The sequence below is a fragment of the Zonotrichia albicollis genome, chromosome 5, assembly GCF_047830755.1.
Source record: "Zonotrichia albicollis isolate bZonAlb1 chromosome 5, bZonAlb1.hap1, whole genome shotgun sequence".
Classification (NCBI taxonomy): domain Eukaryota; kingdom Metazoa; phylum Chordata; class Aves; order Passeriformes; family Passerellidae; genus Zonotrichia; species Zonotrichia albicollis.
In genome coordinates, this window is record NC_133823.1 from 54,350,239 (window position 1) to 54,377,080 (window position 26,842).

At 37.4% G+C, this 26,842-nt stretch overlaps 1 long non-coding RNA gene across 1 annotated transcript in view; it reads left to right on the forward strand.

The window, feature by feature from the left end:
• LOC141729043 (uncharacterized) overlaps positions 1-26,842 on the forward strand; it is a 102,987-nt gene that overhangs the window by 28,595 nt on the left and 47,550 nt on the right. Inside the window, exon 2 of the long non-coding RNA XR_012580288.1 lies at positions 2,700-2,756. This is a non-coding gene — a long non-coding RNA (uncharacterized LOC141729043). The remainder of the gene's footprint in view (positions 1-2,699; positions 2,757-26,842) is intronic.

The following is a 26,842-nucleotide window of genomic DNA, read 5'->3' on the forward strand; positions in this document are numbered from 1 at the left end:
AAAATCTTTAACAAAGGAGGGAACTGAGTCAACTCTTTTCATCCTGTGTCTCTTCCTCATCTCCATTTCCACAGGCATTTCCTTGCAACCTCCTGCAGGCTGCATGGCAGGACACAGGCACTGCCCTTTCAATTGCTGCACACATTCTCTTAAGTGTTACTTTTTCTGTGCACAACCTGAAAGAAGGCACTTTATGGAACAAAATGTATTTCCTTATCCCATTCCAGCTTCATAGCAATTTAGTATTAATTATTTTAACTTAAGTATGCTGGAACAAAGAAATATTTCCCTGGGATAGTGTTTCAAAATCATGTCTAAACTGTTCTTTCTGTATTATTTGAGAAGCATTATTCTCATTTCGTTCTCTGTCTAGTGTTTTTTACCCAGCCAAGAGTGAGTGAATTACTGGTGACTACATTTTCTAAAGCAAATACATCTGCTGCTTGATGCAGCAGATAATAACAAAATTATTGAACATGTTTGCACATTGTCCTTCAGAGGATGAAAATCATCTCTATAATGCTGAAATATCTCAGAGTGCTTCCAGTCCAAAAAAAAGGCCATTCTTTTTATGTAATATAGCTATATTACAAATAAAATCTCTTTAAGTCCGAAGAAATTTTAAATTAAATATTATTTCATTTCATTATTTCATTTAAGTTATCACTGTTACACATGTCACCAGATGTGCTGTACCTGTGGTGGTACAGTAAGACTGTTTGTGGTGGCAGGGGGAAGTACCATGAAAGGGATCAATAAATTGGATCAGGACAAAAGGAAACCAGCCTGCTGAACGACCCTAATATATTCCAGTGATTCCATGAAATCCCTGCAGATAGCGTTGGCACAAGTGAGGCACTGGGATTTGGGTCTCAAGACAAAGGAAATCAGAAACTGATTATGAGAAAATTTTCCCCAAAGAATACATATCAACTTATTCCTCAGATCCACACTAGGTTTTTCCATGCTGATTGCTGCCTTTAGAAATGCATTCCATTGTTTTAGCTACCACAAAACTAAATAATATTTAATTTCCTCATATTCAACTGAAGCAAAAACTGGCACTTGTATCTCAGAGTTCAAGCTGATAATTATTCTCTCTCAATTTCTGCCTGTCCCGTGGGGATAAGCAACACTATCATCTCCCCTTTTGCTAACCTGTCCTTCTGCTCTTCTCATGCCCATCACTTTTTTTTTTTGAAATTGTCTCATATTGCCTGAAATTTAACATAATCAAGAGAAATTCAGAGCAGTTGTCTGCAGTGAGTATTTAGCCTGAGGTGGTTGCATCTGTTCCAGATCTAGAGCAGGCTTTGTAAACCTGCAAGCTTGTTTGTTTCCTACCAGCTGTATCAGTCGGTCTAATAAAGATTATTGCAGTTCCCTGCAAATATAGCTTCATTTATGCACTTAGACAGCCTTGGCAGCAACACAGTCAGTAAATGTATACATAAATATGGGGAAAATTTGATGATTCACAAGAACAAGTATGTATGTAGCTGAAGCATTTTCAACAACGAACCAAACTAGAAAAAAAAAATTGAAAGTCAAATTATTTCCTTCATTTTCTGACTGAATGCAATTTATTTAATATATTTTTTTAATTTACTTTAGGCTGATTTTACTCCTTCGAGATAAAAATAGCTAAACTGTCCAAAAACTTTAACTGCTTTGAGGTATAAAGTATCAATTCTTCGAAATGAAATGTGTCAGGAGTGGTTTGTGCCTGAAGCTGTCTGATGAATGTTATCCAAATTAGCTTATTTGAACTAGGATTTTCAAAAGAAACAAAACCTGGTTGCAGTCTAACAAAGACTTTTGGCAAACTTGCTGATGCTAAGAGAAAACAGAACTTCTGCTGATGTGTGTATAAAAGATGTTATAAAAAAGGTGGGGAAATTGCAAAGTCTTACCATCAAAACAATTTCTGGTTTGTAAGATGGGATTTTCCTGCTTCAGTAACTACCAGCTGAGCTTCAATGAAAGCTTTCTTTAAGGAAATAGACCTTGTTTTCCATTTTGTCAACACTGAGGGTGATTATCTGCCATTGTCTTACAGCTGGATTTTTTTCTTATGTTTTGTAATTTCATCTTAAAATAAAGTTATCAAATAACTAAATGCTAACTTCTGGTGGTTTTATATACAGGTGCTTCAAAAGTCTTTATTCTACAGTCCTCAGTGTGTAAAACTGATCTATAAATATTTTCATGTGAATTAACGTGTCATATATACAGCCACAGCAAAATGCATTTAAAAAGTGAGGAGTTGGAGAAAAACTGGTTGCTGAGAGAAGTTTGTTGCTAGATTGAAGCTGTAGTAATGAGGATATATCAGTGAAGAGCAATGACGTTTGACACTAATTTTTTCAAGGAAAAGGCTTTTATTGAGCAAGATTTTAGTCAGTCTCAATTAAAATTCTTTGTCCTAGTCAAATAGTAGACATGAATGACAGCCAGTTCCCAAGACACAGGAGATATATTCAGCCAGCTCTGGCACTGTTCATTCATGCCTGTTTTTCTGACCAAGCAAGTTTATACTCATTATACAGCCTCAATTATTATACAGAGTTTATTGTAATAAAATTGGTGATTGAAAAAACAATCATGAAAATATATAATAGCTGGTTTTTAACAGTTTAGAACTCTTTGGAAGATAGGAAAAAAAAGTATAATTCATTCTGTTCTCCTTGTTCTCTTAGTGGCAGAGAAGCTATGAGCAAATCAGTGACTGGATACCTACCACTCAAAAAAAGCAAGTAAGAGTATGAAGAATAGTGTATGTATATGATATCTGTATTACATTATCTTCTGTCATTTTTCAAGACATTCCAGAAAGTCAGGTGTGCATGTAGATGGTTTTTCAAAGGCATGTAGAATTTACAGTTGGGCACATGAAGTACTCTGTGCTAAACAACACAGTATACATTTGCTGATAATTAGAAGAATCCTTGAGTGAGATAACATACGCTGCTTTCAAAATATACTAATGGCATACAAGAGATAGCTCAGTAAGGTGCTTGGCTTTTGGCACTGGAATTACCATAGCATCATGAAGCTTCACCTCATCTCTTTCATCTGCTTTTTCATAGACTAAACTAAACTACACTAGAATATTTCAGATGGAAGAATCTTCTAGTCCAACTGCCCAACCACTTCAAGGCTGAACAAAAGTTAAAGCCTGTAATCAAGGACATTGTCCAAATGCCACCTTAACTCTGAAAACTTCAGGCATTGATCACCTCTAGAGGAAGCCTGTCCCTGAATTTTACCACCCTCTCAGTAAAGAAATGTCCAGCTCAAACATCCTCTGGCCCAGCTTTGAGCCATTCCCATATGGGAATCACTGGATCCCAGGGAGAAGAGACTGGCATCTCTCTTCCCCATCTCCCCTCCTCAGAAAGCTGCAGAGAGAAATGAGGTAGCCCCTCAGTGTCCTTTTCTCCAAACTAGAGAAGGAGTCCTCAGCCACTCCTCACAGGACATTCCTTCCAGCCCTGTCACCAGCTTTGTTACCCTCCTCTGGATGAATTCAGAGACCTGAACATCCTTCTTGAATTGTGGGGCCCAGCACAGCACCCAGTGCTCAGGTGAGGCCACCCCAGGGCTGAGCACAGCAGGACAGTGACCTGTGTCACCCAGCAGGACAGTGACCTGTGATACCCAGCAGGACAGTGACCTGTTGTGTCACCCAGCAGGACAGTGACCTGTGTGTCACCCAGCAGGACAGTGACCTGTTCTGTCTGTCTGGCTGTGCTGTGTTTGATGCACCCAGGGTGGGGCTTGCCCCAGGGCCACAGCTGGCTCCCACTGAGATGCTGTTGGCCAGCAGCACCCCCAGACTCTTCGGCAGGGCAGCTCTCCAGCTGCTCCTCTCCCCTTTTATTACTGTGCCTGGTGTTACTCTGTCCATTCCAGATACAGAATCTGGAATTTGGTCTGATTACATTTTGTGCCATTGGTGTGATTTGTTGATGTATTACCTTTTTTTTTGATGCAATGATATATTGATGCATCTCTTTGATTTGATGTGTGGCACCCCAGTAATGTAAAGACAAATATTTAGGTGGAATATTTGTGGCTGGCTAAGTTATATACTGGGCATTGTACATTCAACCCAGGAACTTTGACCAGTAGCACATAGCATGCCTAAGAGAAGCCAGGGGGAACAGTGTTAGTTAGGCCTCTGCAAACAATGCCTGCCAAGTCAGGTGCCAAGCGAGCACAGAGTAATGTACCTCAATATGTGCCCAAAATAAACATGCCATCTGACACTGAATGCACATTTCCAAAGTGAGCCCCAGGCTTGCAGCACACACAGGTCTCAATCACTGCAGAAACTATTAAGCAGACCTCCACCCAGGCTGTGACTGACACTGTTCTGCTGAGATTTGTGACTGTGTTATGAGAGAGAAGGTCATTTCTCTTTGGTTGGCAAATTTTTCATGGGAGTGCTGTTAGAGAGTGAATATCTAGATGTAATTTTGAAAGGAGCTAAAATGACAAATTAAAAAGTGGAAAGAAGTCTGATGACTTGACAATAATTTCTATAAGCATTTGAGAGAACAGACATAATGTGAGATTAGAAAACTTCCCAGGAAATATCATTCACAGTTATGTTGTGTGTAGCACATTGAAACCTTTATGTAACAGTAAAGACAATGTTAAACTAAATTGAAAATGCTGTCTTTCCTCTTGAGAGAAAAAAGTTAAATACAATTATACTAATATTTTAAGGTCAAAAATGAACATTGTACACACTAAAGGTGATTGTTTTCCATTACAGAAAAGGTCAGGCTTAGCCTCAAAAAGCATCAGCTGCCTCTCTCTTTTATTACTATAAAATATCTTTATTAACTTAAAAAATTTAAGATCGAATTTTCAGATTCCAAAACCTCATCTGAGTTTCATAAGAGTGCTTGTGCCCCATACATACTTATAGCAAGATCATATGGATTGATAAGAAAAGCAACAGAAACATTTTCCAGCCGCCTGAAAAGAAATGGGTTTTGGAAAACAATACTACAAAATATCACTGTCTTGCTGTAATATCTAGTTTTTAAAAATCTATCATGAATCATAAAGGAACTAGGGTTTAGAGAAAAAAGAAAGTATTTTCTTTTTGCTGAATGTGTGCCTTCACATGGCCATGTAAGACTAACCACTTTTTACGCAGGTCTCTTGGGCTGCCTGGAATCAAGATATAAAAGTATGTAGCAGTATTCTTTGTTGTTTGGAAGCTTAAGGATGAAGATATTTTCCCCATGGAAAATATTGTCTTTTCTGGAATATTGTTGATCATGGGGCTTCAAACTGCCACCAAAACCATTAAATTGACACTTCCCTGATGTCTGCAGCCCTGTCCTGATGCCCTGGATGCCAACAAGGATTTCAGGCAGGACAGGCCTCTTGGGAGGCTTGGCTTGCTCTGTGGGGTCCCCAGATGTGATAGCGCTGCTTCTGCCTGTGCCTTGAAACTTTTGACATGGTATGGAAAACAGAGAAGTGCCCAGGCTACAAGTATTGCAGAGGGGTGATATTGTTTTATTGCTTTATGGTGTAGATCAATGTGAGATGTGAAATCCATGGTCCAAATCACTAATATTGCTAATCAAAGGGGAATAGGAAAAGGATACTATATAAGAGCCAGTTGTTCTCCAATTTTGCTCCTCTAGTGGCACTCTCAAGGTTAGGTACTGGTGTCTCCAGTGTAGGGGAGCTGTAGAAGGTGAGTTCCACCTTCTCCTGCAGGGGAGGTTGGCTCTTCCACAAGCAACATGAAATATTACAGTGCAGATTAATTGCACTGCGTTTGCAGTTAGCCCTGCTCTCCTAAGAGGTGTGGGTTTCAGTTTTCTAGAATGTTGTACTTTTCATTTGTAACAAATGCAACCAAGCAGCAGCACATCACTCTGGGAGGAAGCATGACACAGTTGTCAGTACCTGTAGAAGATCAGTCTTCTTCTAAATAAAAAATTCCAATATACTGATTCATAGTTGCTTGCTCTAATTTTGCTTACTTCTTGATTTTAAAAGATTTTGCTTTCCCAAAAAATATTTTGGTTTTTACATTTTAAGATATTAAGTTTATCTTTGATTCACAACAAAGTGTATTTCACTTTAAGGAAAATATGAGGCAACCAAAAAATGTTCCCTGTAGTCCTGCAGCTTTGATGGTCTTCTGGCATGACATTTTATTCAACACTGCATAACTACTGCTAGCATGGAAGCACCTGAACTCAAATTTATGGAATTGCACAGGTATAAAACTGAATCATTCTAGTGATTAATTAAACCCTCTGAATTACAATGAAGGCCAAATCCAGGACTCTGGAAGGGACATTTGTTCAGGAATACTGTCAGAAACACATTTAAAGGAAAGATAGGTTTCATCAAATAAGTGCCTTACTTGAATCGAGTGTGTCACACTCACAGAGGATAAAGCACTTTACATTTCAAGTTATCAGCGGCAATACTCATAAATTAAAGACTCAAACTGAAATATACTTCCATCCTATTGACTCACGTACTCTGTTCCTTATGGCATGTTATATGACAATGTTCTGAATATTACATTCTGTACTGCCAGTAAGGAATAAATTCACTCAAGTTGTTAATCTTTACTACAAGTTTTGGACAGCCTCTTATTGGTGGGTTTGTCTTTTTTTTTGTTTTGTTTTGTTTTGTTTTGTTTCTGTTTTTTGGTTTGGTTTGGTTTGGTTTTGGTTGTTTTGTTGGTTGGTTTTGGGAGTTTTTTTTTTTTTGTTGTTTTTTTTTTTTTTTTTTTTAAGCCAGAGTTCTGCAATATTCTTATATTTTCTTTCTACTAACAACAGGAAATAATTACCTTCTAGCATTGCTATTTTATTCACTGACAACTGACACTTCCTTCTGTTTTAGCATCAGTGCATTGTGAGAATTCTTTGCCATCTTTTAATTAACCTGGCATGATGATCTCAGTACAGTCCCAAATAAAATTAACATCAAACACTCATATGGAATTGTTCTAGGAAATAGCTTGGGTGATGAACATATACCATATGGTAGTCTTTAAAAACAAAAGCTGCCAAGTACCATATTTAATGTGACTATCCTGGCATACTCATGAGGACTGTAAAAATCAAAAATAATTCTGAGCACTGCTCACTTCAAAGAATCACAAAATATTTTATACAAACTATCTATCTTTCTGAAATCAGCTCACCTACCACTTAAAGCATTGCAGTGAAATGCAGCAGCCATTGCAGTAAAGCACAGCAAATTGGAACAGCAATTTTAGGGCAGGTAATGAAGACAAATGGTGTATCTTGCTTAAACTGCAGGGGCAGAAGGTAATTACCCAAATTTGGAGCCAGCTGAGATACCAGACCTAACACCTCTCTTGCAGAAAAGTGTCAGTCATGATTTTTATGGCTTTAAAAAGCACAGGAGCAAGGTCTGATATTAAACACTGATCAGGTAAACAAGTCAAATTCTGAGGGAGAAGAGTTCCTGCTCACATTTATGTGTGCAGTAAAATCAGTCATGGCTTTGCTGTGCTGCATTGCTGGTTAGATGAGAATTTTGAGTCGATTTTATGGGCATAATCTAACGTCCACTGAAATCAGTAGAAAAACAGTGGTTGGATTTGGATCAGGTCTTCTTTCAACTCTGTTTTTTTAGAGAGGGGAATTGTACTTTGGTTTATTACTTTATTGCAGTGTGTTGTCTATAGAAATATGACAATGGTAGATTTGCAAGAGCAAAATAACCAATCAAGGCAGGAAATTTTTCTTTAATGACCATCATCATACTTTCTCAGCATCTTTCTGCACCAACTGTTTGGCTGGACTATTCCAAAGGGTGTTGTGGCTGCTTCTGACTAATGTACACAGTTCTTTGCAACGTGGGTACTGATAGGCTCACAAGATCCCACTTACAATGTTTTACACCCTTTCAAATCTCAGCAAAGAGAGGGGAGGGATTCATCCTATCTAGGGTTCAAATTACCCTTTGGAGCTGCTCCTTTGTAATAATGAAGGAAGGAGCCACTGCTGCCCACTGTCCTAAATCACCTGTTCAGCTAATTGCCTTGTGCTCCATAAAGAAGCAATGTTCCACAGTTCTCACATCTCTCAGCGGGATGGTGATTGGTCTAAGGTTGGACTCAATGATCATGAAGGTCTTTTGCAATCTAAATGATTCAGTGATTTGGTGAAAAGAGTTAATTCCCTTCACCTTACTTTACAAAGTAAGAAGCTTGCATTATCTAACCAGTTTTGCTCACATTGTCAAACACTGTGGTAGCTTTACAAGTATTTTTGACAGTTTATCAACATTTTGCACATTTCTTCTATTCTGATTAAAATATGAGCACAATGACCTTCTTCCCATCTGAAAATATTCCCTCCTTCTTAGATTTTTCTTCAAATGTGCATACATCCACAAAAAGAAAAAAAAAAAAGAGTTTAGCCATTACAAATACAGTTTTTGTAGCATGGTATAGTTCACTTTTTTTAACAAATCTTTTAATTGGTACAGCCAAGTTCCTGACTGGCTTTGAATAACAAAAGCAGGAGCAAAATTTGGTGGCAACTCTTGAATATTTTCCATATTAACTCACCTCTGGATATAACTGAAGGAAGAAAAGTGGCAAAAAATTATCTCAATTTATTACCCTAACAGTTACAATTGTCCTCCCAAAGGAGAATACCCAGCCAGTAAAGGAGGAAAAAACTCCTTGTGCTCCCTGTGGTTAACCTCATTAAAGTTGCTTTCCTGATTATTCAGGATTTCTGTAAGTACTTTCAACTTAAACATTTGAAGATCCCTGTAGCTGTCAAGAGTCTGAAAGCTTTACTGATGCTCACCCCCATGGAGAACTTAAATGTTTTCCTTCTTTTCAAATTCAAATGGTACTTAATAGCCAGATAGGATTCACCTTCAACCATTTCCTTCTTTTATTTTAAAATCCAAGATACACAAACTGGCACATACGTCTCACTAAAGCCAAGGGGCTATGCTGATGTGGTGTTTCACTTGCAAGGAATTGGATCAGAATTGATCCATTTCTGTCTTCAAGTCCCATATTTATATGCCATAGGTAATGTTAGAGCACATATCTTTTTGCCTCCCTGTTCTAAATGCCATCTCTATAGGCCTGATTACACTAAGATTTCTGGTCTAATTCTGTCTCTGGTGCAATGCCAACGTAAGTGCAATGCAAAGAAGACCACTCCTCTGAGGGCAGTATCTGGCTTTTGCATTAATTAGGGCAGCTGATATCACTAGTGTTTCATTCCCTCACTGTTTCAGCAAAGATTTTAGTAATTTAAGCACACACACACATATTTTCAAAGTGCAAGGCAAAGAGGATCATCTGGCAGGAAGATAACAGTGACTGTAAATATCACATCACACTAAAAAAAAAGTAAGGCTGTAGGTCTTGGTTTAGTTCTGTTTTATTTTGTTTTATTTTAAAAGACTGTAATTTCAACCCTTGCTAATGTCCAGGACGGACAAGTATAAACCATCAATTTGTGTTTGTGATTACATTCTAAGAAAAATAAGATAGTTTGGATCTAAATCTCAATAGTTTGCAAGTGGACAGATTTGTCTTTTTTATAACAAAAAAGTTTGAAATGAATACTTGATAGAAGCTAGGACACATTAGGTAGGGCTCTTTTCTAATCTGAAGCTTAGGACATCCATAGTCTTTGACAGGCAGGATTTTAGCCTCAGCCTCTTTGTATGAATAGGAAAAACTGTTCCTATTAATCAGCAACTTCCTTTCTTGTGCAAATTTGGGAACTTGAATATTTAATGTTTGTGAAAGACTTGAAAGGTACTTTTTTTGGAATTTAGTGGCAGAAGAAAAAAGGATCAGGTGTATTGAAGATCCCAGAGATTCTATCTCTCCTATTAATGTCATCTAACTGATGTATATTCCAGGTAGCATGATGTGGATCATTCTGTTTTGCTTTACAATTCCCCAAAGCAAGTACATCACTGGATCCTGTAGGAACCCTGTCAACATTGATTCTCCATTGTCCATTGGCCCTGACCTAAGCAGCAAAGCAGGGCTTGGCAACATTTGGTTGAAATTTATAGCTCAGATGTTTAAGCTTTGAACCTGCTGCAGCTTTTCAGCTTCATATCTTTACTGTGCATTCTTTTCTCAGTAAATGTAAATATTCTATCCCAGTGTAGGTGAAGTATCTTCATACTTGTTTGTATTTTCATAGTAGATAAAAGGGGAAAAACGCCCAGATATATGGTGGCAAAGAAATGAGGGTGTAGATAAGCACTTGCTAAAAAAAAGTGAAACAAACAGCCTGAAGTACAAATACAGCCTGTATCTGGGCAGGAAAGGGAAACACATATTCATTAAAAAAAACAAAATGAAAGTCCTTTCAGTCTTGTTCTTTACCTAACTATATCTAATCATGCTTTGGTTTGTTTTACAGAGTGACAAATTAATTCCATGTTATTTCAAGCACTGGCTTTTTGCCATTTTTATATTTATTGCATAAGAATCTGTGACTAGAAATGTAGTTATCCAGTTGGGGCTTATTTTTAACTAGCTTTAGAGTGATAATGAATATGCTAATATATTCTAAGATTCCCTAGTTTTGAATTTCAGCCTTAGCATAAGTATAACCAGGAAAAAAAAACCAACAAAACCATATATAGAGCTGCTTACACTTCATTGTAACTGGTGAATGACATCTGGCATAATAAAAATTAAAACCTTGTTCAAGATGGTTGATGATTAACAGATCAGCACTACTGATCTAAATGGGGGCTGCCATAGCCCAGACTCATTTGAGGTGAGCTGGTTCTGGCAGCAGTGCTGCTGCAGGAACCCAGTCAGGCAGCTGGGGCAATAGATTTGGCTAAACAAAGCCCTGCTGCAGCAGCACTGGTTTAGCACCTGTGGGATTGCCATGGCAAATGCACCTTCAAAAGAATATCCTCTGAAGAGTTCAAAGAATGGACCAAGACAACTTCTGACAGAAATTTTGAATTGCACAGGGAGAAACACACCTTCTTACAGAGGCTCAAAGGAAGTTCCTGCATAGGTTTACTGTGTGTTTGCAGAAGGAATTTTAAACATGTGCTCAAAAAGAGCCCATGGACCTTGACCACCAGGTGAACTTCACATACTCTCAGCTCACAGCACCCAGCCAGCCCAGCTGGAAGCCAGAGGATGGGTTTGGGGGAGTTTGGATTCCAGAGTGGCTTCCAGCGAGGATGGCACTGGAGCCCGAAGCACCAGTCCCTCTTCCAGGTCTGTTTCTGGGGACGGAAGAAAGGGAAAATGAAAAATGACGTTGACAATGGCCTGTTCCTCCATGAAGGTCTTGTGAGCTTTCCTACAAAATCAGCCCAGCAAAAGCTGTCTACCCTGGAGAACCATGCCAGTCTGGTTATGCACTGTTTTATACAAGAGAACTGTGTTCATGCATTGCAAATAACTCTGAAACTATGCAAATATCAACAAGCAATTTGTTTGTCTTTGGGGATTTTTAACAAATAAGTGGTTTTTAAATTGTTATAATTTTTATGACTTATAATATCAAATATTTAAATTGGTTGATGATTTTTTTTTGTATGTTTGTGGTTTTTTTGGATAGCTAATAGACATCTATGGAAAGAAGATGGTAAAAAGAAATCTCTCTTTGCTGTCATGAATTTTCTGAAAATTATATCCCAATTTATGAAAGACTAATGGTCTCCAGTTCTCTCAGAAGAAGGCCAAATTATTTCAGGGCTGAACAGATGGATGGGGATACAATTCAGCATCATAAAGTCACCCTAGGGCTTGCAGGTTAAGCTGTATAAATATATAATATGCATATTAATTCCAGTAATATAAAAATAATACATTATTGCACGTTACATATTACAGTTGTTATATTATAGACATAAAAATAAACATACATGTGTTATCTATGATATAGTCTGAAATCCATCATCTAAATTTGAGCATTATTATATTATTAATAAAAATCTATAGTATTAGTATGAAATAATCAATATGCATATATTCTCTGCACAGAGCAGGCAAATATAAATCTGTTTACTGGTTAGAAAATCAGACTTTTTTTTCATAAAAAATATTTTTCAGTTAAGAAAAATTCAAACAAGGAGATAGGCCCACAGGGAACAGAGATCAAACACAGTCAAAGTACAACTCCAGTGATAAACAGCAGTAGCTGATCGGAATTGAAATATTTTCATATTCTAAGTAAACATTTTATCAGGAGATTTATTTTTTTTACCAGCTCCTTACCATTACACACTTTTCTGTGATAAATAGAAACTGTTGCATGAAGCCACTTACAACATTTCAGACTTCCTCTGAAAATCAGGTCAAATGACAAATTGCAAAGTGTTCCTAATGGATCAGAACATTTGGGGTGGTGCAGGCTTGCTGGGAGGGAATGAGTCTGTGGTTTTGGTCCTCCATTTGGTAATGAGTTGTGGAAAACACAGAGAACAGAAGAAGGAGGAGAATTTATGTTAGACTGTGCATCTGTAAGGCATCTTGACAAATATGGGCTGTGTTATGAAAAGGCTCTTACTTGGAGTGTTTCTGCATGTGGGACTTTTGGATGAGTAATTGTCAAAAGCCTCATGTCCACTTGAAGTAAGTGAGAAAGATTATTAGTGTTAAATATCTCTTCTTTAAACTACCAGTGATGTAACATCATCAACAAGAAAATAAGGGTCCTCTATCCCAACTGAACACAAGTGTAAGTTCTACGTTCTTTAAATAAAAGAATGTGGAAACATACTGGGTTATTCCTCATCTGTTTGGGTAATAAAACATGTGCCTTTGTAGGTCAGAATATCAGAGAGTAAATAAAAATTCACTTCTATCACATAGGCCCTGTAAATGCATTGTCAGCTTTGAAAAAGTAAGACAAAACAAACACAAATCATTGCAAAGTTGAAATTGCCATGTAGCATACTCAGTTTCATTTATAAGCAAACAAAACATTAAATTTGCAACAGTGATATGTATATGCTTTAATTTAGAAAATGTTTTTGTAAAATCTTTTCATAAATTTCTGGTCAATTAAATATTGAAATTATATGGAGATTTGTAATGTATTTATATACCTTTTTGGGTGCAGCAGAATGGAAAACAAAAATGCTGAAAACTAAAAAACTGCCAAAGTATTTATTTAAACATCTGTCTACAGATCGGCAGGGTCTTTCATGTTTATATTAAAAGTTTATTTATTTTTTAAATGTTCCTGTGTGTACAAAGCTGGTTGTGGCTAAATGAACTGTAAGAAAGCTGTAACTTGATAATGCAGTGCTTTCACTCACTCTCAGTGGAAATTAAATGTTTTTTTTTAAACACCTCTGAATGAAGAAGAAACTGTGTTGGAACTTTATTGCCTACCTAATAAATCAACTACTGAAAAATTTATATATTTTTATTGTTGAGATAGGCTATGGACAGCCCTTAGCAAGCAGTAAGAGTTCCACATCAGTAACCCTCAGGACAAGAGGTTATGGATGCATGGCACCAGGACTGACTATAAGGAAGCATTGGTGATCCCACATGCATTGGTGATCCAATGTACAGCAATGCTGCTAGGGCTCCAATGAAGGAGGAATGATGAGGAGGACTCCATGGATCTCAGAAAGCTAATTAATTATTTTATTATACTATATTATTTTATATATTCCAAACTGAATCTGTTAAGCACTCCGCTCTGTACACAACTGCACACACTGCACTGAATCTTGTGGCTGTCACCCAGCAGTCTCGACACACACACACACTCTTGGCCCTGATAGGCCAAGGAAACAAAACACCATGACTTTGGGTAAACTATCTCCATATTGCATTCTACTTTTGTACAAACACAGGCACAGCAAATGATAAGAATTGTGTTTACATTCTCCAAGGTTCAGAGAATGTGAATCCCAGAAATATTCTTGGGAAGAATTGTGCCTTGCTTTTCTCTGTGGAGAGAAATGTGGGGCTACACCTGCGTGCATTGCTGGTCCCACAATTGGTGCTTCTGTGTATCATCAAGGTAGTGCCTTTTCTAGCTGGTTTTCCCTTTCCATGGTTGCTGTCTGCTCACAAGCATTTTTAGTGTCCTTCAATGGACCTCTGCCTTTCCCAAGAAGATGATGTTCCTTGGAAGAGATGGGTTTTCTGTGCATGTGAAGAATGTGCTATTCATCCATTGTTAACTGATAACTCCAAGTTGACTGCTGGTTGTTGATGCAGCAATTCACCACACAGTGCTTGTTTAGCCAAATGCCCCAAGTCCTTGGTGACACACTGGGGAGAGTGAGGATTTACTGAGTATAGCAGAATACTGATAAAAGTTTAGATACTGGTGCAGGATGTGAACAAAAAATTACAAAGAGATGCAGGATGACTATTTGGACAGTGGGACCTAACAGAAAGAAGAGAGATATGAGGTAGCCTTACACATGAAAAGCTTTTTATACAGTTTCAGCATCTCCTCTCAACTCAGTTCTTAGAAAATGTTTTCTCATATTTTTTAAGACCTTTTTCATATGGAATGCATTACTGGGCCCCATGTGTGATCTTTAAATCTGCCCGTTCATAATCTTGATAATTCAAAATAACAGCTTATCACAAGTTATGAAAGAATTAAACCTAAAAATTCTGCTGCTATTACACCAGCTTGTCACTGTAAATGGAATGATGGATTTCAGTGCACTTCCTTGATAGAAACTTAAATACATAAAATTGGTATCAATTATCTCTGTTTGACACCATCGTATTAATCTTCCTACTGACTACTGAAATAGGCCATCCTAGACAAGTTATACCTTTGTACTCCTTTCAAGTACGTGTATTGTGCAAGAGCTTTCATTAACTTTATCATGCCCCTTGAGCCCACTTCTCAATAACTCAATACCACCCAATTACTGACATAAAAGTCTCTCACTTTATTTACAACTGAGGAGAGTCTGGAAAGGCAGTATTAGATGTGCATAACGAAAACAATTTCAGGTCTAAATTGGTAGGAATGTTGAACTGACCTTGTGGACATACAGTTCTCTCAGACATTTCATATACTTGTATTTCACCATTAGAGAGTCTAATTACTGCTTCATTTTTTCTGCTTTTTGAGACATAAAAATTTCCTGCTCACCAGGTATGAAAAGTAACACTTATCGTTCACAGGTCTAACAATATTCTTTGTAAAGGTTTCTATGCCCTTCTGTTAATTTGAGGAGATCTGCCCCATTTCCTTTGAAATGTCAAAGGAAAATTAAATGAAAAGCCTTACAAGCTCCCATTTACAACACATCCACTCACTCCACAATTTGGATATGACATGCACTTGCTTGGTATGTAAAGTCTCTCAGAGAGCATAAGCAGCTGCATGAATTGCATTTTTATCTCTTTCAGATCAATAAGTAATATTTGGATTGAATAAACCAATTCTAAGTTATAACCATGGAGTTGCCTGGAAAGAAAAAAAAAATTCAGGAAAGTTTTATTTCTGGATGGAACAAGAGGCAACAAGAGATAACAGAGATAAGTGGGAGAATGTATCTAAAAAAGAACTTCTGAATGAATTCAGAAATTTGATAATGTACTCTTTTGAAGGTAGAAATTATTTCAGCAATACCTACCATACTGACAGACTTGAATATGAGCTGCTAAAAACTGTAAAGAAAGACCATATTTCATATTTTGACCTAAAAGATCTTTATTTATCCTAGAGAACTGTTATCTCCATAACTTGTTCCATTTCTTTCTTATCTCCAGTGAAAACCATTAAAATTTCTTTGTCTTTTCCTATATCCTGTCACCTCTAATACTTACTGTAATTTGTGGAGCAAAAATAACTGGTACTTTGCATGATATAATGCATCAACAGGTTGTAGGTTTGGGGTTGTCACTGTGTCAGTTGTCTTTTTCTCATCCTGCCTCCTCAGTACAGGGAAGAGTCAAACCACTGCCTTGCAGTGCCCCACAAACCATGTGGGAATGAAGATGGCTTCATCACTTTCTGCATTTATAACCTTATTCCACTTTTTTGGAATTGTATTTCAGGACATGGAAGAATATGCATTTCCTGGCATTTATATCAAGTCATGGTCTAGCCCTGAAGAACTGATGGGCTCAGTGCACTGGTGCATAGGGGAGATGTGAAGTCTTTTGATGTTGGTCAGATAAATGATCTAAAGGTCCTTCCAGCCTCAGCCTTTATGAGTCTATTATATCACACTCGTCACAATCATAGACCTAAAATATGTGAGTGCCCTACCACTGATAGATGTACTGAATGTTTTTATAACCTTGCACAAAGCATTTTGACTGCAGAAAATTTGTGATTTTATTCCCTGTTAGTTCTGTTTCCACCAAATCAACTTTGGTTTGACAAAATAGCTCTATTTATGTTGAAGGTCACCCCTTCATAAGCAATGATTAGTTGAATCTTTTCTACCGTTAATCCATCAAAGACCTTTATTCACTGCTTTTTTGACTTTGCATCTTCAAAACTGTTTATTAGTTTGTTTTTTTTTTAAAGCAAAGAACCAAATCCTGCTGTCCTTAATGCAGAAAAGCTCTCTTAAAGATTGAACTCTTTTAGAACCCCAGATTTTGCTACTTAGATTTCTTCTTTCTCAGTAACCATTAAATCTGCAAATGCTTTCTTATCAAATGATAAGCTGCATAGAAAAGAAAGACCATCCTGCTCTATCTACTTTTAGTTCATACCTAAAAAAGTTAATTGTCAAAAATGTTATTAACTTGACTGTTGACTGCTCTTGCATAGCAAATATAGTTGAATTGGCTTTTATCTTTCCAGTTCATTACAGCACGATCACCATATCTCTCAATGCAGTAGGTTTTAATAATGGATAAACAAAGTACAGAGGGGTTAATCTCAGTATTTATGTAATACCTAATAATACATTCAGCAAAGAATCCTCAGAACAAGACAGCTCTTTCTCATTTACTTAATCAAAAGATGCATGACAATATGTACTTATAGTTTTACTCAGGTATTGACATTGCAGATAATGCCTGATAACAAGGACATGGTCTGTGTTTACATGTGAATTGAAAAGTGATTCTATTTATTTTTAATGATTTTAAGGATTAAAATAACTCCTCTACCCATGCTGAATCTTGTGACAAACTGCAAAGATTTTGCTTCCCTGGTTAGGCCATCTACATAAAAAGTTATGTTCCTGGAGCAAAGGCAGCCAAGCACTTACATGGGACAGATGGTGGGACAGGATTCCTGTGGGCACAGATATCAGGCAGGAATAACTCAGGAACTGTGCATCAAGGCTAAAGCTGTCCCCATTCTCTGTGTCCCTGCAACAAGCACCGTCAGAAATGGAAGTATGAGTTAATGAACCCCAGTTCAGTCCTGGCTTCATATGGGGCAGAATCCCTAAATGAGTCTCTTTACGCTAGGCCTGAGATAATGCCACAACCCAGTCTATAGATGTGTCATATAACTGATTGCTTTCATTTAGAAATGTATATAACTCCACTTATTCCCTTCCAGATCATTTAGATACTCAAATTACCAAGGTTTTAGTGCCAGAAATTCAACTCAAGGAGCACAAGCTCTATGTTGTAATAAACTTTAATTAAAATAGCTTAATAAAATGAACTTCATCTCAGAAGTGTTTCTTGCATTTTAATGTGTAAATTTTAATTATTTCATTCTGAATTAGCAGAACTTCCTAAAAATGTTTGATTCTTTTTTTAGAACAGAACACGGTGTCTGGACCTCTCAGGCACATTTAGCTTGGTACTATAGTCCTTTCCAGGATGAACCGAAGATGCTTTACAACTATTAGCCCCTTACAGGTGTTTGAATACAGAAGTGAATACTTTGCTATTCAGTACAGACAATTTTCCCCAGCCAACAGAAATGAAAAATCACAGCAGCAGATGAGAAAACCTCCAGCACCAATGTATGTGCCTTATATAAAAATGTTCTCCTCATGCAGTTCTGGCAAAAGAAAAATGTGGATTACAGTCACCCCTCCTCTAGCAGCACTTCAGTTTTCTTTTCGGCAAATGTAAACATCCTGAATGTTGTGTAAAACAATTAATTTCAACAACAGTATGAAAAACAGGAATTGTTAGGGGGTTTTGTTTGTTCTATTGGTTGTTTGTCTTTTAGCAGGTGCAAAGCCAGTGCTGAGACCTCTGGTGTTATTAGTGTCCTGAGCAGGTAAGGAGGTCTAGGGTGGTGAGTGATAAACCTCCCTGCAGTACCACTGAGACAAAGTCCAAGAATTCAGCCACTGGTTTCAACCCAACCCCAAGCAGGGACAGACAGACTTCAGTTGCTCAGAACCTTGTCCATTCAAGTCCTCGATATCTCTAAGCATGTTTTCTGAACAGAGCCAACCTAAGACCAGTGACAGCACTGGAAGTCTGTTTCTTAGACTCTGTGTTTCTATTTCTCACAGACATCCACTGCATTTCCCTGACAAAGTGACAGCTGGAGCTTGGGCATTGCTGGAGCAGGGCGAAATGGGCAAGAGAGGTGGCTGGTGTACAAGCTAGTGAAGAGAGCCTGCCTCTGGTGTGAAGCTGTATCTGCAGAGTGCCATCTGACAAGGACAGAGGTGCTCAGGAACAGCCTCCACATCCCCTTCTCTGAGTTCACCACCTTATGTCTCTGAACTGGGCTGGTTTCTCCATTAGCATGGAGCTCATTTCCCTTGACACTGTTGCCCCAATGCCCTGGTATCCTACCCAGAAATGAGAGACCTTTATGGACCTATACACATACTGTGCACAGTCTTGGGTGTCACAAAGAATATAAAACTCTTAGAGAGGATACAAACAAGGACCACAAAATGTTGGAGCCACATAAAGAGCCAATGAGGTTTCCTGACTTGTTCAACCTGAAGAAGATCAGATTGAGGGAAGACGTCATCACGACCTACATCTTCCTTATAAGGTGGAGGACCTGATGCCAATCTCTTCTCTCTGGTGACCAGTGGCAAGACTCAAGGGAATGGCATAAAAGTTTTTCAGGGGAGGTTTAGATTGGGTATTAGACAAAGGTTCTTCACCCAGCGTGTGTCTGAGCACTGGAGCAGGATCCCCAGGGAACTGGTCAAAGCACTAAGCCTGAGAGTTCAAGAAGCGTTTGAACAACACTCTCAGGTACATGGTGTAAAAAACCTCTTGGGGATGGTGCTGTGCAGGGCCAGGAGTTGGACTTTGATGATTCTTATGGGCTCCTTCCAACTCAGGATATTCTATAATTGAATGATTATCTGTTGAAATATATTTGCACAAATATATATCCACATATATATCACTGCTTCCCTCTGGCTTTTTTCACAGCCATTTCCTGCAATTGAGGTGCAAGGCTGTGCACAATAGATTTCATTTGTGCATGTCATGTCTGCCTCTTTCTCTTATCAGATTCTTTCCACTCTGCACCTCCCAAATGACTGTTTCTGAGTGATTTTGTTTAATAACTTTGAAAGTACATAGAGTAATTTTGAAATATACGTGCTTTAAATGATGCAATTTATGCAAATACATCCTTGTGAAGATCACTCTTTCATTTTGAGTAGTAAAGATCAACATATGTTTGGGATTTCTGGGGAGTTTTTGGCTTGTGGGGTTTGTTTTTTTTTTTTTTTTTGTTTAGTTTATTTTTGGTTGGTTGGTTGGTTTGGGGGGTTTTTGTGGGTTTTTGTTGGTTTTTTGTTTGTTTTTGTTTGTTTGTTTGTTTTGTTTTTCTCTGAAGACAGAATTCTTAGGGTGTTAGATTGTTGCATTTTTGTTCAGATTCGTAGCTGCATTTTCTATATTGCTTTAATTGGCCAACAGAACCTGACAGCTTCAAGAGAGACAAAAGTAATTTGGATCCATTTTCCCTAGGTTTTTCCATGCCTTCCTACCGATAGCTTTCAATTTACTACCTTTTTAATGGTCTGGTTCTTGGAGGCCCCAGAGAGAAATTCACATTGTTCAATGAAGACATGCAATAATTTGTTCTCAAATTTCTTACTGAAAATCCATGCAGGGCTCAGCAGAATATTTTGCTTCAGAGGATAGGTATGTCATGCTCCAGTGGAGAGATGCAAGGAAGCAGGCAGCAAAGCTATCAAAATGGCAATCCTTCTCTGCCTTCCAGCCTCCTTAGGAAAGACTCAGTGCAACTGGGTTTATTCTAAATGCAGATGGAGCCAGTCCAGGACAATCTGCAGGGAGTAATAGAACATGGCTGGGAGCATAGGTGGGAGTTAATCCCCACAGACTGCATCAGCAGAGGAGGTGATGCTGAGGGCTCTGTGAGCTTCTGGCTGTTGCACAGTGGCTGAACACACCATTTATTGGCAAATCTGAAAAGAGCTTAGATGAATACAAAGCCTTTGTGTCTCTTTATCAGTTCTGTGCCTCAGAATTTGTGCTAATATAAAAATGTAAATCCCCAGCAATTAACAGCTGTTTCTACATTAGCAGAGCTCCCAAGGTTCTGCTATCTCCATTTGTCTTTAAACATTTTATTAGAAATTTGACACCAGTGATGTTCTAATTAAAGTCCATTTCCTAGAATGAAGTACTTCTATATACAGCACTGTGAATTTATTCTTTCAAGACTGCCTCCAATTTCAAGCTTGCTTACAGCAAGTGTTACAAATAGTGTTATTTTCATAGAGAGAATCATCACTGACATGGTGCTGAGGCTGCATTTCTGAAGATGGTTGATTGTTGATTTCTCTTAAGATCTGGTAATTCTCAGTGGACCTCATTTAGATACCAGCGCTGTGTGTCCAGATTTGTTTCTGACTTTGCATAGAGAAGTTATGGTCATGTATGTGGAGAGACACTAAGAACCCATGCTGGGGATGAAAAGATAATTTGTCATAAAATGAAACTAGAAAGCAGCTTATATCTTGGATATTAACAGAAAAAAAACCCCTTTATTTAAGTGAGTTATGCATGGTTCTATGGAAAGAGCAAAACAATGGTTTGAATGAAGTAAAAAGGAACATCTTGCTTTTGAAAATGTCTTGGGAGATAAAGAAAAATTTTTTTTGTTCTAACTTTCTGTAATCTGAATGAAATTGGAAGAGAATGAGAGTCATTCTTGACTGAATGTGTAATTAAAACAATTTAGGAGCAGAGCTGTCATTTATATAACTGTGGAATGCAAACTTTTTATCAGAAAGGCATTGTCTATACATTTCAGTGAATTTGAAGGTTTGTTCTATGTGGGAAAGGACTTTTTCCTGAGCTTGTTAAATGTAAATAATTTAAGACAGCAAAAAAAGTATTCCATTTTATAACCCATTTAAATAAGAGTGGCAGCCCTTGAGATCCATAGCTCATGGCTCCTAATCCAGAAGCAAAGATATTCAGTTATTCAATAAACAAACTGGAAAGACATTACAATAAAAGTTTATATCTCTTATTAGATTCAGCTATAATTCATCTCAAAGCTCCTCTGTAATGAGGCTTCTGTGTGTTTTTTGAGGTAAGATGTTTTACTGCAAAGAGTCTCAATAGTGCACCAGGCACTTATACATGCTGCACTGAGCTCTAAACAGATGCCAGATATTGCAAAATACCACTGTGGTATAATGCCTCATATTGGTTTTGGCTCAAACACAGTTTTGGTTTTTTGGTTGTATTTTCATCACTATAAATGTCTGAGATACTGACAAAATCATTATGCTTATTGTGTTGAGGATTTTGCACTGGTCCATATTTTGGTAACAACTATGTTTCCCCAGAATTTTAACAGTCAAACCATAAAGTCAGGCTGGGATTTCAGCATACAGAAAAATGCACACTCTGCTGGGTATTTTACATCCCCTCTATTATGACCAAATTAAGCCTATGGTTTCAAGTCTGGTAGATATAGACCTGCATGAATTCAAGTTCATTCCAGGTATTTCTCTGCAGTGAGTTGAGGTCTCTACATGTGTGACACCTCTGATGTGTGGTGCAGTCTTCCCCATGGAAAAACACTGCTAGGTGCCAGGTCCTTACAGTAGGAGTCCATTTATGAATACTGCAAAACAATACAAGGCAGTCTGGGATAATTCTTCTGGCTCAGTGCTTTGGTATTGTAATCACCTTAATTATGGGAGTTTCCTCGAACCAGCCTCACCCACAGTAGTGGGTTATCTACTTCTGGACTTTTTCCTGAGTGAAGAGTTGTTTTTCTTTTCATTTGCTGGGATTTTGATAACTGTGTGAACACTACAAGTCATTCGGTCATCCTTTGCACACAAGCATTAGTTCAGAGCATTGCCTTGAGCAACGGAGTTCTTCTTAGTTTGTTGGTCTAAATACCCTAACTCACGTTAATTAAAATATCCTACCATATTCTATTTCACTTTAGATACAAATGTGAAGGAAGTGTTTGTTACAGTTAAAAGTGTGAAGGGTTTGCTTCATATTTTTTATTCCCTGTTAAAATCTGAATGCTGAATAACAAGATACTGTTGGACAAGGTCTTATTTAAATTAGCCTACCCCAGCAGATGGACTATGTGACTGCTTTAACCATTGCTTTTTTTTCTTTTTTTTTTGTGTACTATCTAATTTGAGGGATTCTTTTTGTTTATAACCTCATGGGAGGTTATAGTCTTCTTTTAACCGAAAAGTGAAGTTTTGAGCTTCTAAAATGAAGATCCTCTGGGATGTAAAACACATCTTGTGTGAATTTTGCATAACTTACATGACTTGGAAAAAAATATGCTAAAATTTTCTGCAGATAAATCTTAAGCAGATAAAAAATTGCTGTATTATTTCTTGTTGAGCATTTGTTCTTTACTCACATCCATTTTCTTCATTCGTAACTGAGCTTCTGCAAATATATTTTCTTTCAGGTTAGCTATTATTACTTAGCACATTGATTTTTTTGAAGATGAATGTTGGTTTCACTATACAGATTTCTGTACTTGGCATTTTGTCAAATATCATCAGTAACACTGAATGATGAATGACATTTCATTATATAAGTATTCTATTTTTCCACATATTTGTTTATCCAAAGGAGTTCAAATATTGGATATCTGAAATGCTGCTATGAGTGAAGAACCTCTAAATATGCTGATTGTGTACTCTACTACCATGATATTAATGAGGTATTCTCCCTCAGAAATATCAAAAGTGTAATTTGATTTTTTTTTCAGAACATTAAAACAAAGAATAAGATATTGGCTCAACTGCATTCATGATGAGCTTTGGTGTTACCTAAAATGAGTCTGTGATTTTAATCCAAAGGAGGAATAGAAGGGTTAGAGGATGGGGTGGAACACAGATGTTTGCTGTGAGTCCCTGCTGTCACCCAGAGCCATGGCCCTTCATGGCAGAACAGCAGACCAAGGGACAATATAATTCACAGTGCCTCGTGTTCCAGTGGCTGATTAAATATTTGATGTGCTAGGAGAGAAAATAAGCTCCCTTCTTTTCCTAGAGAGTGAGCACACTGAAGAGCTTCAGTTTGTTTATCATTACATTACAGTGCCTCAGAGCTGATGAGCTGCTTTGAGATGCAGCAGTGGAATACATCAGCCTTCTCATTTGGATTACAATTATTTTCTCAATTTTTCTCAAATTCTACATGAATTTTGTCACCTTTAATCTTACTCTGAAATGTGAAATCATTTCATGAAAATAATAAAGTAGTAGTTTAAAATTTTACATTTTATTTTTTTGGGAGGGCAGGGTTTGATTTCCTACAAAATTTAAGTGTTTGGATCAGAGTCCTGGACAATATTGTAGGAAGACAAATTTTGATGCGTAATAAAGGGTTTCTGTCTGAAACTGTTGTCTATATTTTATGCTTTGCAAAGTCTAAAGATAGTCCTGAACATCTCCTGTTAGACATTTCTGGCTATCTGTCTTGTCAATCAGGAAGCCTTAATATGCTCAGAATTGATCCTTACACAAGTTATTTTATTTTAAATTGTTATCTGAGTGCATCAATTATGAGGCTGTTCACATTGGCCTAGACTATTTTATTTTAAAGGGTTACTTCTCTTTGTAATGAATGTGGGTACAATCAGACAATGCAGAAAGCTCCATATCTTATCTGCATGTTAATTCCTAGACTATTCTTCTCCTCACAGTTATTTCTTAATTGTGTTGAAAACTAAAACTGACTTGTGGTTTTTGGGTAGGGGGGTGTTTTTTGGTTTTTGTTTTGTTTTGTTTTGTTTGGTTTGGTTGGGTTTGGTTTGGTTGAGTTGGGTTTGGTTTTGGTTTGGTTTGGGTTTGTTTTGTTTTGTTTTAGTGGTAGGAGGTTTTAAAATTTATTTTACATTAATGTAGCTCTCTAGCAAATATTTTTCACCAGCCTTGATGACTTTGAACTTCTGAGCCTTATTAATTTAGAAGTTTTGTCTGAATATACGTTGCAGATGTTGCTGAAAAAGTTTAGGTGAATCACCACTGCAACTAATACCTGGAAGTGTCCAGTGTGGAACATATACAAAAGAGTTAATGCTGTTATAAGGCACCAAAAAATAGCAGCTTTCCTTCAAAACATGTTACTGCTGAAAATGCACAAGTGAATAGATTTTGCCTGGCTCAGAAAGGAGTAACAGGCTGTTCCACTGCATTGGATAGGATCAAACTGAATTTCTAGTATGCAGACTTAACATTGTGCTCTTTTGCTCCTTAAATCATAGCCTTCTAGTAAACTTCAGTTGCAAAAAAAAAAACCAAACAAACAAACAAAAAAAACACTAAAAAAAATATACAGGCAAGGGAGAATAATTCATACCAAATTTCTGTGCTAAAGACTCATAGGCTAAGAACAAGGAGGCCAGAGCAGAAACAATGTTATCTTTAGATATTTTGATCAAAAATAAAATTTCTTGGATTTAACACAATACCCTAGCACTAACCTTTCCACTTAAGCTGCTTGAAGCTTTCCTGTTACAGGATAAAACCCCTGGCATAATGGTGACCAGTTCTCCTGTGCCATGTGAAAGCCTTCCCAAGGGAAGAAAAGTCTGTCACCAAGTCATGGCCAGCTGGTTGTGTTTGGCCCAGGGTGAGAGAGGTAATCGTGTGGCTCTTTGGTGGAGAAAGACTAAAAGAAAGATGACTAAATGAAATCCCATCTCAGCATGTCAGAAATCAAGATCTGATATCTCTAAATGTGTAGTAAGGAGAATAAAAATCCTGAGTCCCAGACCTGGAATAGTCATTTGGATGGAAGCTTTTCATTAAAATTTACCCTGAAATCGAAATTATCCCTTGAAAAGTTTTAACTTTTTCATACTACTACTCAGTGAATTTTTATTTTCATTGTAAAATTTTGGACTGTTTTAAAAGACATTTTTCACTCCCATCCACACAACTCACTAGAAAATATTTGGCAGGCCGTTAGGCAGTGTTAGTAAAAAAATGTGTAGAAGGAATATCCTCATACTCATAATAGGCCATAAATACACCTATGAAAAATAACATTGACAGGTCATAAAGAGCTGTTTAGAAATAATATGTAATTAAATGTGGACATCTTCATATTTTTCCATCCTTTCCTCTTTCTATACAAGTTTTTTTAGTAAATGATAAATGCAGAGGCACTAACAGCCCACACAGCCAGCAGTGTGGTTGTGCGCCTGCCCAGTCCCTCTCATGAACATGTTCTACCCATGCCAGCAGCCTGCACACCAGGGGATGGTAGCTACTTACCTCCCTTCACCTACCACAGAAAAGGGTCTTTGGTTCTTGTTTACATGCAAGTTTATGGAGGTAATTTCTGCAAATTATTATATTTTTTCTGCTTTTGACTCTGCAGCCTAAATGTATTCAGATTTCTTTCTAAAAGAAAGTAAATTAGAATAAATCAGAAAGAACATTCTGTTTTCCTGACATACTGAAAATATTACTGGAAACCCACATTATACATGTATTACAACTCAGAATCAATTTTATATTTATTAGAACTACTCTAAACTAACCCCAGGAGTCACAGAAAAGAGTTCTGCTGGAAAGAGAAGATTTTTTTACACAGACAATGGGTAAATGGCAGTAAAAATGGCAGGAAAAGCAGTGCTTAAACATGGCAAATGAGGAGTGTTGCTGCACTAAGTGTGATTGTGCAGGTATGGTTGCACCAGGCCAGCCTTTACAGCCACAATCTCATTAAGGCTGTGATTGTACAGTCAAGTTCATAATTGGAGCTGAAGTACTAGTGGGAGAAAATGTATTTTATTTGGTCAGTTGTGATCCTTTCACCTACTCTTTTATGAATACTGAAATGTTCAACATAGTATCCATACTCAGAAGAGGAAATTTTACAGCCCAATATGTAGAACATTTCTGAGTAGTCAATTAGAAAGAACTGTTTCTAATTTATGGTTCTAATTTAACTTTTTTACACAGGTTGCCCACTAAGGACACAGAAACATAAAGTTGTACTTACTATAACTGGTGCAGTGTAACAATATATTCCACAGTGAAAATCTTCACCTTTCTGTCTTTCTTTAATTTTCAGACTGAGAATTATTCAAAAGTGGCTTGGAGTCTGCATCTCAGACTGGCATAAACTACCTAAATAAGCCAGAAAATTTCATAATTGTGAATAGTTAATTTGTTCCATGCTACTATAGCCATCAGTTCCCCATTTCTCTTCTGCTTTAGTTTTCTACGATGAACAGAAGCGGATAAAGTCAAAGCCTCCTTACCTGTATGTGGTGACTACAGTGGGAATTTCTCTGACTTCATGCCTTGCATTTGATCCCTCCACTTATGAGTCATAGCTTGATGCTCCACATACTCCTCCATACCCTTATACTCCTTTTTGCTCACATTATTACCACAGCAGCCTACAGTATTTAATTTCTTGTCACTGTTGTTTATTTTTATTACACTGAGC